Raw genomic sequence first — 12,584 nt, 5'->3', positions numbered from 1 at the left:
GTTACCCAAGAGATCTAGCTAAGGTAATTAATGATGGTGGCTACACTAAAGAACAGGCTTTTGATAAAAACAAAACAACCTCATGGTGGAAGAAGACGCCATCTAGGATTCTGTAGCTGGTAAGAAGAAATCAACGCTTGACTTCAAAGCTGCAAAGGACAGGCTGACTCTCTTGTTGGGATTAATGCAGCTGGTGACTTAAAATTTAAGCTACTCTTTATCCCATAGTTTAAGAAGTAATTTCAATTTCAAGTGCTATTATTTGAGAAGTACATTTTGCAAGGATGTAGCTGCCATAGATAGTGATTCCTCTGGGAATATCAGCAAAGTAAATTGAAAATATTCTCTAAAAGATTCAACATTCTAGATGCCTTTAAGAACTTTTATGATCCATGGGAAGAGGTCCAAATATATACATAGGAGCTTGGAAGAAGTTAATTCTGACCGTCAAGGATGGCTTTGAGAGGTTCAAGACCACAGTGAGAGAAATAACTGTTTATGTGGTGTAAATAGCAAAAGTACTAGAATTATAAGTGGAGCCTGAAGATGGGACTGAATTTCTGTAATCATAAATGGTCAAACTTATTGTATGTATTAAACATAGAGTAAAAGAATTAATAAGAAAGTAAGACTCATATATATATCCTATATATCCTATATATATCCTATATATATACTATATATATACAGTATATCCTATATATATATATATATATACTGTCTCTAAGAGACCCACCTCTGAATGAAAGATATACACACTAAAAGTAAAAGAATAAGAAAATATATTTTTTGCAAATGAAAATAAATTAAAAATAGCTGGGCAGCAATACTTACATCTGACAAAATAACTTTAACTCAAAGTTATGGTATAAAAGGTTGCTTCATGGATGAGCATAGAAACTGGTTTCTCGAGCTGGAATTTACTCCTGGTGAAGATGTTGTAAAGACTGATAAAACAATAACAAAGAATTTAGACCGTTACATTAACTTAGTTGATAAAGCATGCTTTGAGAAGATTTACTCCAATTTAGAAAGGAAAAAAAGTTCTACTGTGGGTAAAATGTTATCAAACAGCATCATATGCTCTAAAGAAATTGTTTGTGAAAGAAAAATTTAATTGATGTGACAAACTTGATTGTGTTACTTTTAAAAAATTGCCCCAGCGATCTCCTCGTTCATCAGCGACCACCAGCTGCCATCAACATCAAGGCAAGACCTTCCACCAGAAAAAAGATTGAGACTTACAGAGGCTCTGATTATTGTTAGCATTTTTTTGAAAATAAAGTACTTTTAATTAAGGTATGTACATTTTTTAGATATACTTAGGTATAATGTTATTTTATACTATATAGAACACACTATGATGTAAACCTGACTTTAATATGTACTAGCATACCAAAAAATTTATATGACTCATTTTATTTCAAAGTTCACTTTATTGTGGTGGTCTGGAATCAAACCTGCAGTATCTCTGCGGAATTCCTCTATGCAATTTCAAAATTCGCTTGCCTTATCCTTTACTTTAGTCAACTAAGTAATAACTAGTTTTACATAAGCTTTGCCCTGTCTAGTGCAAGTAAAACTGGGCAGTTTCTTACTTCAACCAAGCCACTTTCCTTCTGGGCTGCTCTGATATAAGAATGGGACGCTAAGGGACCTCTGGTCTATACACGTGTCTGCATTCACAGGCAGTAAGGGAAGAACAGTTACCACCTACCATGAGTTAACACTCTTAATAAATGGCTGATGAGTACTGATGGATAAATGTTTTATCTCTTTTTCCTCGGGCAGACAGTTGTGAAATGCTTTTCATAAAACTGCTTATAAAGACTGGAAGCATGAAAAATCATCTTGCCCACAGGTATACAAACTTGTTATCATTTCTTTGTACTGATTTTATCTCCCTTTCTGTTTTTCTGTTTACTTCCCCTGCTATGTATTCTTGCTCTCTAGTATAACACAAATAAGCTAACTACAAGCAAGTATTTTTTTTACGGCTTAGTTATGAGTGCCACAATATGAGAAATGGAATTCATCAACAGAATTTTTAGTTGTGCATAAATAAAGAGAGCATTTATTGCTTAAAAAAATAAAAAATATATGGCACCAAGAAAGTAAATGACGTTTTTGATCTTCTGGGGTTACATTGGGAGAAAAATATTACATATGTGAAATGTGAATAATGAAGGACAAATCAAGTTCACCGTGTCTGCCTTTCTGGACTGAACTGACTCTCTATGGTCATAGAATGCCTCATACATTAATATTTATTTCATATATTTTTTACTAATTTTGGTAGGAAAGATGAGGGATATTTTATAAGATATTTTAGACCATTGGGGTCAAAGACAAGGCTACATTGTAACCCGGAGGAAAAATGTTTGGCAGAAAATTGTCAAGAAATTCATTTGGCCATTCTCCCCGGAACATAGCAAGGTTCTAGAACCATGCTGTTTAATATGGTAGTGACCAGACACATGCGCCTGTTGAGCACTTGAAACAAGATGAGTCTGAATTGAGTGAGGCATGCTGTGAATCAAGTTGAAGGGCCTATTGTTTAAAGAAGTTAGTAGGGTGACACAGGTGAATGTAATTAATTGTACAGGTTTTAGAGACCCAAATCTATGACACAGCTCTATACCATATTGTGTGTTCACCTCTCCAAGTCAAGTGTTTGTCCATCATTAATTCCCCCATACCATTATCGACCTCCCCACCTCCAGCAATCCCCACACTGTTGTCCATCTCTATACGTGTTTTCTTTCATAGTTTATCCTTTTTTGGCCAATCTCCTGCCAGATGTAAGTCTGCTTTCTATGTATGAGTCTGTCTCTATTTTTGTTTGTTAGTTCATCCTGTTCTTTAGATTCCACATGTGAGTAAAATCATACGGTATTTGACTTTCTCTGCTGGATAATAAGGCAGTGCCATTTCTAATTTCTTGAGGTAACTCCATACTGCTTTTCCACAGGGGCTGCACCAATCTGTATCTCCAACAGCACAGCATGAAGGTTCCCTTTTTCTCCATATCTTCGCTTGTTGTTTGTTGATTTATTGATCATAGCCATTCTGACAGATGTGAGAAAATATCTCATTGTGGTGTGAATTTACATTTCTCCGATGATTAGTGACATTGAGTATCTTTTGATATCTTCATTGGCCTTCTGTATGTCCCCTTTGGAAGATAGGCTGACTGCTATCAGAAGGGAAGGGAAGAGGAGCTAAATGGAAAAGGTGAGGGGATTAAGCAAAAAGTAAAAATAAAAAACTCAGACAGACAATAGTATGGTAATTAAAGGGAGATTGGGAGAGGGAGGAGAGAGTAAAGGAAGGGTAAATTGTGATGAAGGAAAGTTGACTTGGGGTGGTAAAAACACAATACAATATACAAATGATGTATTATAGAATTGTACCCCTGAAATCTATATAACTTTATTAACCAATGTCACCTTAATAAATTCACTTTTAAAAAAAGTAAATAAATAAAACATACTATCAATGAAATATACCTTATTTCATTGGCTTTCTTGTGTTGATTTTTAAGTTGTTTATGTTATTTTTTGTATCTGTATACATCCACTCCTCTAATATTTTAGATTTAAAATTTGCCCTCACACTTCTTTAAGATGAAAACTTAATTTACTCATAAGCCTTTGTTTTTTTTCTAACATGTGCAGTTAAAATATGAATTCTTTTTTGAACGCTGTTTCAGTTGCACTTCAGGAACTTTAATATGTTGTATTTTTATTTTCATTCATGTAAAGTCTTTACTGAAGTTCTTCGAGATTTCTTTTTAGGTATTTAGATGCATGTTGCAACTTTCTAATTATTTTTAAATTTTCTTGGCATCTATTACATATTACTGAACATTATTATTGATCTCTAATTTAATCCTGTTGGCCAAATAATACAATTTCAAGTTTTTAAAATTTTAATGGTGGCATATTTTATTAAAAAAAATGTATTTTTACTTGATAAATGTTCAATGGGTTCTTGGAAATAATATGAATTCTGCTGGTTTGATGTGCAATGTTCTATAAATGACTATTAAGTAAAGTTATTAAACAGTTTTCCTCAAATCATTGTATGATTATCCATTTGCTTTATTCTACTTATTCTATCAATTATAAAAATGGAGTTTCAAAACTTCTAAAATTACTTAAATCTATTTATTTTTTAAATTATTTAAATGTTTGCTTTATAAGTGTTGAAAATTTAAGTGTATGCATCTTTTAATTAATTTGTCTTCTTGACAGATTAATACTTTTGTCAATAAGAAATTTTTTGTTCTCATCTTTTGTAATATTACTTACAATGAGGTTTATTTTTTAACATTTATATAGTCCCTCCATCTTTTTTTTTAGTCCCTCCATCTTTAAGGCACTCTATTTGCTTTTAATTTCTATTTCTCTGATGACTACTGACTTTGAGCATTTTTTCATATGTCTATTGGCCATATATATGTTCTCTTCAGAAAAGTGTCCATTCAGGTTCTTTCTCTAGTTGTTTTCAAGAAGTTTCTGTGTTGCTATGAGTTTGTGGAAAGCATAGTGGTCTTGCTAGCTACTTTGTTTCCATGGGTAGTTTTACATTTTCTGTGTGATTCTTTGGCAAAACCCCTGATTTTGTTTTTTGGGAATATATTCAATGCAAAAGTATTTCTTACACCAGCCTTGCCTATCCCAGTATCTGCATGCATTATTGAAAAAGCAAACATGACTGGCACTGTGGGGTGAGACCCTACCTTCAGAAAGTATGTGTTTCTTGGAAATTTGTCTAATATGATGCAGCTGGATTCTCTAACCCAGGGGTAGTCAACCTTTTTATACCTACCGCCTACTTTTGTATCTCTGTTAGTAGTAAAATTTTCTAACCACCCACCGGTTCCACAGTAATGGTGATTTATAAACTAGGGAAGTAACTTTACTTTATACAATTTATACAGCAGAGTTATAGCAAGTTAAAGCATATAATAATAATTATTTACCAAGTACTTTATGTCGGATTTTCGCTAAGTTTGGCAGAATAAATCTTTATAAAATAGCTTACTATAGTTAAATTTATCTTTTTATTTATACTTTGGTTGCTCTGCTACCACCCACCATGAAAACTGGAATACCCACTAGTGGGTGGTAGGGACCAGGTTGACTACCACTGCTCTAACCCTTCTACCTGCTTTTTTACTTCACTACCTGAATTCAAATTATTCTACAGAGCTACAAAACCAAAACAGCATGGTATTGACAGAAAAACAGACATAAAGAAACAATGAAACACAACCTAGCCCAGAATTAAAATTACATGTATATAGGCAAATAATTTTTGACAAAGGACCTAAAACATACAATGGAAAAAAAGAAAGCCTCTTCTCCAAATATAGCTGAGAAAATTGGAAAGCCACATTCAAAATAATAAAACTAGATTATACTTTGTCCCCATGTGCAAAAAAGTATTCAAAATGAATCAAGAACTAAATGTAATTATCCCAATAAATTTAATAAAAATAAATAAATAAATAAATAAATAAATATATAATAGTTGACACCCAGTTTTAAAAATAAAGGAACACAAGTGGATGCTTATACCAGAGTCAATACATGTCACTCTGTTTTCATGCACTATAGTTATGAATGAAATTCTAAGGAAAAATATATAGTATAAAATGAAGAAATACATTCTATTTTGAATCAGGATAAGGTGAAATGAGTATTTTTCAAGAAACATGTATTACTGTTTTTATTTCAAAGTATAATAAATGAGATAAATGTAATTTTTGCAGGATTTCTGTATTTTAGAAGTTATATTAGATCAATCTTTGCTAAGCATGAAGGATACTGGCTTTACCAAACTCCACTCTACATTGTTTGGTTTTTAGTTTCTGGTATTTTTTTTTAATCTCAACTCTGTGATCTAATGAATATTCCCTGTTTATGTCCAACCAGAGTTGCAAGCAAAAGTGAAATCTTTATATATTTTTTTATTTGCTCACTGTAATAATGCAAGGAGGTCCAGGCCCTGGGGGGTTCACACTGGATTCTGTCAGACCAAAGAACATATATGGAGCTGGAGGGCAGTGTGCCATTTCTGTTTATTTAGTCTCACAGAGCCTGTGAGAGACCAGGCAGGGGGAGCCACTCCTCCCAGCCACTGGGGAGCTAACAGGCAGGGAGAAACCACACAAAGGGGCGAGTACCCAGAGCCTCTTATGGGCTTCCTGGACAAAAGCGGCTTTCAGCCAATAGCTGTGTCCGTGGTTACGTTAGGGATGATGGCTAAATCAGCTTTCAGGTCGCGCCAAAAACAAGCTAGCAAGCCTAACTGCAACCATCGTCCCCACACTCAACACCTGTTTCTCTAAATCTTTTGTCATGGGTGGGAGATGGGCTCTGGGCATCCTGGCTCCATTTGTGGATTTTGTGATGCAATGTTTAAATCTTTGGGCAATGAAGACAATATTGAGCCACATGTGTCAAACTGAATTCTTCTATGGTGTTGTTCGAGCGTTGCTTTTAATTTTGTGTAATCAATGGTCTCATTCTTTTTGTTGTTGTTTGCTTCTAGCAACTGTAACTCAGCTGAAGAGCTGCAAGCAGGATCTGAAGGCTGCTGGCCACTGAATTGGGGTTGGCTTCCGTTGTAAGTGTGCACTATAAAGATTATAGAAAAATAAATTTTGATTCCTAACCGCTAAACCTAGTTTAATAGATTTGATGAGGCTGTAAAGTATTGGGACTGCTCTGAAAGACCAGATTGCTGAGCAATGGTGAGTCGTTACATCCGACGCAGCCTGAAGGTTAGTGAGGAACAGCTGGAGTAAACAGCGCCTTCATAATTTTCCACAGTGGGCAGCAGTGGCTGGAGATCACAGTTTGATGATATTTGTTTTAGAAAAGATAGCATTCCGGACTGATGGTAACAATGATAATAGTGACAAACAAATCTAAAATCTTGGACCTCGGAGGTAAGTAAATTGATAGAGTGATAAAAAAAAGTCATGGAATCTTTTTAGAGCAGAAATATACTGGCCTTTGGGGAACACGAGGTAGGGAGCTGTGCTCCGATCCTGATTTGCTCGCTGTGCACCGGGACAATTTTCCTTCAGGGTAGAGGTTAACAGAAGATCATGTAAAAAAGAGGCATTGGTAAATAGTTGGATGAGAGAGGGAGAGAGAGGGATAGAGACAAAAAGAAAAACTTGGTCTTTGGAAGTTTACCTTTTAGAGGTCTTAGGAAATTTAAAATCTACCCCGTTTTATAAGCCTCTTAAGAAAATGACACTTGCTATTATACTCTTGAGGGCTTGAGTGCCTTTTGCTGTGAGAACCTGAAAGTAGAGCCGTAAAAGGAGGTTTTTCTGCATCTCTTTGAAAAGAATCAACCATAATTTAGGAGTGTGCTGAGAGTCCACCGGATATAGGGAGTTGCCAGAATTCAAAAACCCATCAAGTCAGTAAAAAAATAGTTCTTTGCCCATGTATGTTATGTCATGGTGCTTGAGACAAGCCACGTTGGAAGGTATGGAACAATATCTCAACTTTGTAGAAAATTGCCAAATTAATCGAGTGAATAAAAAGAACACATTCAGAAATTCAAACAATAATATTTATCACATGTAATGTATAGGGTTAGCACTGGAACTTCAAGAATTTATAATATGTATCTGACCTTGTGCTACTTACCTAGTAAGAGACACAGGATATACAAATATTGATTGACTTATGACCTATGCAGCTTATGACCATTCGACTTTAGAACCACAATCGCTTGCCACGACTGCTCGCGTCTGGCAGCGCAAGTGTTGCTCAGCTGGGTGCACGACAGTGCAGACCAGCTTCCGGCAGCACTACCATCTCCACGTGCACCATTTCAACTGTTATCCCAGTCTTGGTACAGCAATTTGTGTTTTGTGCCTTGGATAGTTTTCATCAAACCCCTCCCACGATATCTACCAAGAGGAAATTGTCTTTGCAAATATTAAACCAGCTGTACTGGTAATGCAGTGTTTTACTTAAACCTGACTAATGTAAAAATAAGAAACAAAAGGGTGTAGAGATGATACAAATGGCATAAAATGAACAAAGAAAATTATGATATTAACAATAATGAAAGAAAATTAGGATAAAATATGACTTAAAGATTTTTATAACATCATTTCACAGTACTGTACATATAGCCTACTCAAATTACAACCAAATCGTGTTACAACTGGTCTGTCGGAACCAATTGTGGTCGTAAGTCGAGCAGTAGCTGTATACCCATAAAGCAAATTAAACTGCAGAGTAACCTAAACCACTGCTAAGCTGTCTCTACCTGAAGTGAAGCCTCTGATTTTTTGCTCCTGTGAGATGTGGACATTTTATGGTTGTTAGACTATTCAGTTAAAGGAAGTGGCAATAACAGCAGCAGAGCAGTTAATTCTTAGCAACAGCAGCAGTATGTGTTTGTGTGTGTGTGCTCATGCTTGTGTGTTAGTGTTACACAGTTTGTTTTCATTACAGCACAACTAACATATTAAGGAAAATTTTGAGGGGTTGAACTTAGAGAAGGTTCTTCATGGTACACCAAACGGAATCCATTCAATAGCCTGGTAACAGTAGTTAGTGTTTTGCAGAAGAGGAACTTAAATATTGGAAAGCCCCACTATTATCTAAGATAATACTATGAAAACCTATTCTTTATGCTCTTCTGGAAAATACATTACCTACATTACCTTCTTCCTTTATGTAAAGAAACAAACTCTAGGGAAAGAAACACCTCTCTTTCAAGGCTATTTGTTTATACAAAACCTTTGACACAATAGTCTGGAGGATACTAGGTGTTTGTCAATGCATAGATGTACGGAAAGGTGAGAGACCCGTGGGGAATGGTCTCTCAAAACAAAGTGATTTTCAAATCTCTTATTTTCACTAATTTGGTTTTGCTTCTCTTTGTATACTCCTCTCTCCAAAAAAGAGTAGCTCAACCAACTCACTGTAACATTGACAGATAAAATACCAGATACCCAGTTAAATTTGAATTTCAGATAAACAACACTTTTTTTCAGTATAGGTATGTCCCATGCTATATAAAATGCATTAAAAATGTATTCCTTGCTTATCTAAAATTAAAATTTATCTAAGCATTATGTTTTTTATTTGCTATATCTGACAACCTTAATTCTTCATGAAATAAATGAAGCGTATGCTTTGATTTCCCTAATTTGAATATTTTTTCCAACACCCTGGGTGGGAAGAAACATCTTATATTTGTAATTCTGATTCATTTCTTTTGAAGATTTTCCAAATAGTATAAGAGACTATCAATGGAAATCCTGTATATTCTCCTGGGCCTAATAGTATCATTTAATGTACTACAGAAATAATAAATTTTACTCCTGGTTGAGAAAAGAAAGCATCATCCATGTCTAAACTGTAGCTTAGATTTTTTTTTTTAATGCATGGGTGTATATGTGATTTTATTATTGGACAAATATTTTTTGTTCTTGTTAAAAATTAAATTCCAGTTTTTAAAATCCTACTGTCCAAGATTTATGCTATTATACGTATAGATAGGGCTAAGCTAAAACTGTGAAATTTTTCCATCAGCATTCAGAACAGAAACTTCTTCAGAATTTTATCATTGACCCTGACCAGATGATGGCACAGTGGATAGAGTGTTGGACTGGGACCTGGAGGATACAGGTTCAAAACCCTGAGGTCCCCAGCTTGAGCATGGGCTCATCTGGTTTGAGCAAGGCTCACCAGCTTGAGCCCAGTGTTACTGGTTTGAGCAAGGGGTCAATCAGTCTGCTGAAGCCCGCTGGTCAAGGCACATATGAGAAAGTGATCAATGAACAACTAAGGTGCCACAATGAAGAATTGATTGTTCTGTCCCTGTGTGTCCCTCTCTCTGTCTCTCTCTGTTTCTGTCACAAAAAAAATAAATAAATAAATAAATAAATAAAGAATTTTACCATTGAGATTTTGGGCCTGTTTTTGGTGAATAAATGGGGTGGGGGAAAGGGTGTAACAATGCCTACCAACCTTGTATGAGATGTTCCAATTCTTCAGAAATCAACATTTAGGGTGTACATCCAATAGCAACACAAATTTTTTAGCCCATCTGGCATTATTTTTTATATCACCCTCATGGAACTTCCAATAAGATGCCAAGACATAGTTTAGTAACTTTTGATCATCTGCTTTCTTAAACTAGAACATAAGCATACATCCTTTCTTCTTTGTTCACTGCCTTATTTGCATCACATACCACAGCAATATTTACTGAGTGACTAAATGAATGGCAATTGTTCAAGTACTGTTTTGTGTTAAGTGCTACACTAAGGTCTGGGACTCCTTTGTTAATAAAATTGCACTGATAAAGTTTAATATCAGGTCAAGAAGATGGAAGGCTGGTGACACATTTAAATGATAAACACATAGAACTTTGGGAACACAATGTTTTTAAGTATCAAGAGGATAAAGGAAAAAGGCCCTCTAGTTTCATTATTTTTTAATAAGGGAAACTGCTGGAATTTGCCTTGTTGTCAAGCAGCTCTGGGTCTTGATTTTGTAGAGAATCTTTTCTGTGACCCTTTCAGCCATATATAACAACCGTTTACCTTTAAGAGAACATTTAACTAATTTTAATTGCTTTCTGATCACCTAAGATTAACTATTATCTTCATTAGAAACACTCAGAATCACAGACTCTCATTTTTCACACTTCATGTTTAACTGCAATCATCTATCAACCCAGGCAAAATAGTCTAAGAGGGACGATGCTGACTCAGAACCTCAAGCTAATGATTACATTAATTCGCCCTTGGCCTACCGTCTAGATCTATGCTAATCAACTCAGTTTACCAAAACTAGTATTTGACTTTACTACTATGCTTTATTCCTCATGATTCAAACAAAATTTCTAGGAATTACATGTGAAAGCACCTATAGCTAGTGACTGAAAGGAACAGTTTTTCTGTGTGTGAACACAAGTCTTTCTTATGTAAACAGCACACTTAGTGATGATGCAAGAAAACACTTTTAAAAACATATTTCAATTTATGAAGGAAATTTCTTAAAAGTTCTGTACATCCATAGTCAAAATACAAGATTATCAACACATCCATTTTCGAGAATTCATATATCTCTGAGAAAAGATCTACGCCTGAATACCCTATATTACATTTTAAAGGTGCAAGATATAACAGGAATTATAGAAACTTTACTTTGATATATTGATTTATACTTTAGAACTAAGTAAGTATTTGGAGATGTATTTCCTATTAGCCATTCTTTTTAATGGGGGAATCTCTGATAATATTTTCTTTTCAGACTCTAAGAGAAATAAATGCTTCTAGTCAAATTTGAAAATACATACTAATTAGCTATAAACCCATCTTACCAGTTTAAAGATAATTTACAACTCTTAGCATTCTGCTGCTAATAACTTTAATGGGATTAGCAATGGTGTGTTGCAGTTGGCTCAAATTAATCATGAGAGTGACTTGGGAAGACTGCAATTTTATTTTCTTTTTCCTCTTTTTTTCCTTTTTTTTCTCTCTCTCTTTTCCTCTCTCACTTTTTTCCTCCTTTTCCCTTTTTTATTTCTTTTTGTTCTTTCTCCCTTCCTTACTCCCTTCATTTTTGTGAAGATATTATGTAGTGTTGAACTATTCCTTTTTAAAATTTTCTAATTTATCTTACCATTTATTTTCTATTGATAATATTTTAATGAATGCTTGAGAATGTTGACTTTTAGCACAACTATGCTATCAACACAATGCTGTTGGGTCCTATATCCTCAGGGAAAAAAAAAAAAGGGCAGCGGTGTTTAATTATAACTACCTATCTTGTATGGATTATTGTAATCTTTTCAGGAATCTAATGCTATTAAATTTGATAATAAAATAAGACACTCCACTACGACTTTAAAAATATGACATTCAAAGTTGCATTTTCTTGTTTTACTTTGTTTTGAGTTGATGGACACACTTGTAAAATAATAATAAAATATTGTGACATGATGCTACTCATGGCACTTGAGATTGTCTTTTCACAGCTGTATCTCTGATGTTTTGTAGTGAGCTGAGCACCAGTGTGAGGTGATGAGAGCACCTTGCATATTCTCTGTTGAAATTACTCAACCCTAGGCCCTGGCCGGTTTGCTCAGTGGTAGAGCGTCGGCCTGTTGTGCGGAAGTCCTGGGTTCGATTCCCGGCCAGGGCACAAAGGAGAAGCGCCCATCTGCTTCTCCACCCCTACCCCTCTCCTTCCTCTCTGTCTCTCTCTTCCCCTCCGGCAGCCGAGGCTCCATTGGAGCAAAAGATGGCCCAGGCACTGGGGATGGCTCCTTGGCCTCTGCCTCAGGCACTAGAGTGACTCTGGTCACGACAGAGCGACACGCCTCGATGGGCAGAGCATCACCCCCTGGTGGGCGTGCCGGGTGGATCCCGGTCGGGCGCATGCGGGAGTCTGTCTGACTGCCTCCCCGTTTCTATTGTAGCTTCAGAAAAATACAAAAAAAAAAAATTCAACCCTGCTGCACTACCAAATATATACAGACAGTATGTGAATAAACAAATACAGTGTTTTCAAATATAGTTT

The 12,584-nt window shown here is 35.4% G+C and overlaps 1 non-coding gene across 1 annotated transcript; it reads left to right on the top strand.

Moving 5' to 3' along the window:
• The first annotated feature begins 12,130 nt into the window (after positions 1-12,130).
• On the top strand, positions 12,131-12,206 carry TRNAN-GUU (transfer RNA asparagine (anticodon GUU)). Its single transcript has one exon. It is a non-coding gene; the product is annotated as a tRNA-Asn (tRNA).
• The last annotated feature ends 378 nt before the right edge of the window (positions 12,207-12,584 follow it).

Source organism: Saccopteryx leptura, chromosome 8, assembly GCF_036850995.1.
Source record: "Saccopteryx leptura isolate mSacLep1 chromosome 8, mSacLep1_pri_phased_curated, whole genome shotgun sequence".
Taxonomy (NCBI): Eukaryota; Metazoa; Chordata; class Mammalia; order Chiroptera; family Emballonuridae; genus Saccopteryx; species Saccopteryx leptura.
Note: the sequence above shows the minus strand (reverse complement) of the source record. Positions and strands in the feature narration are given on the sequence as shown.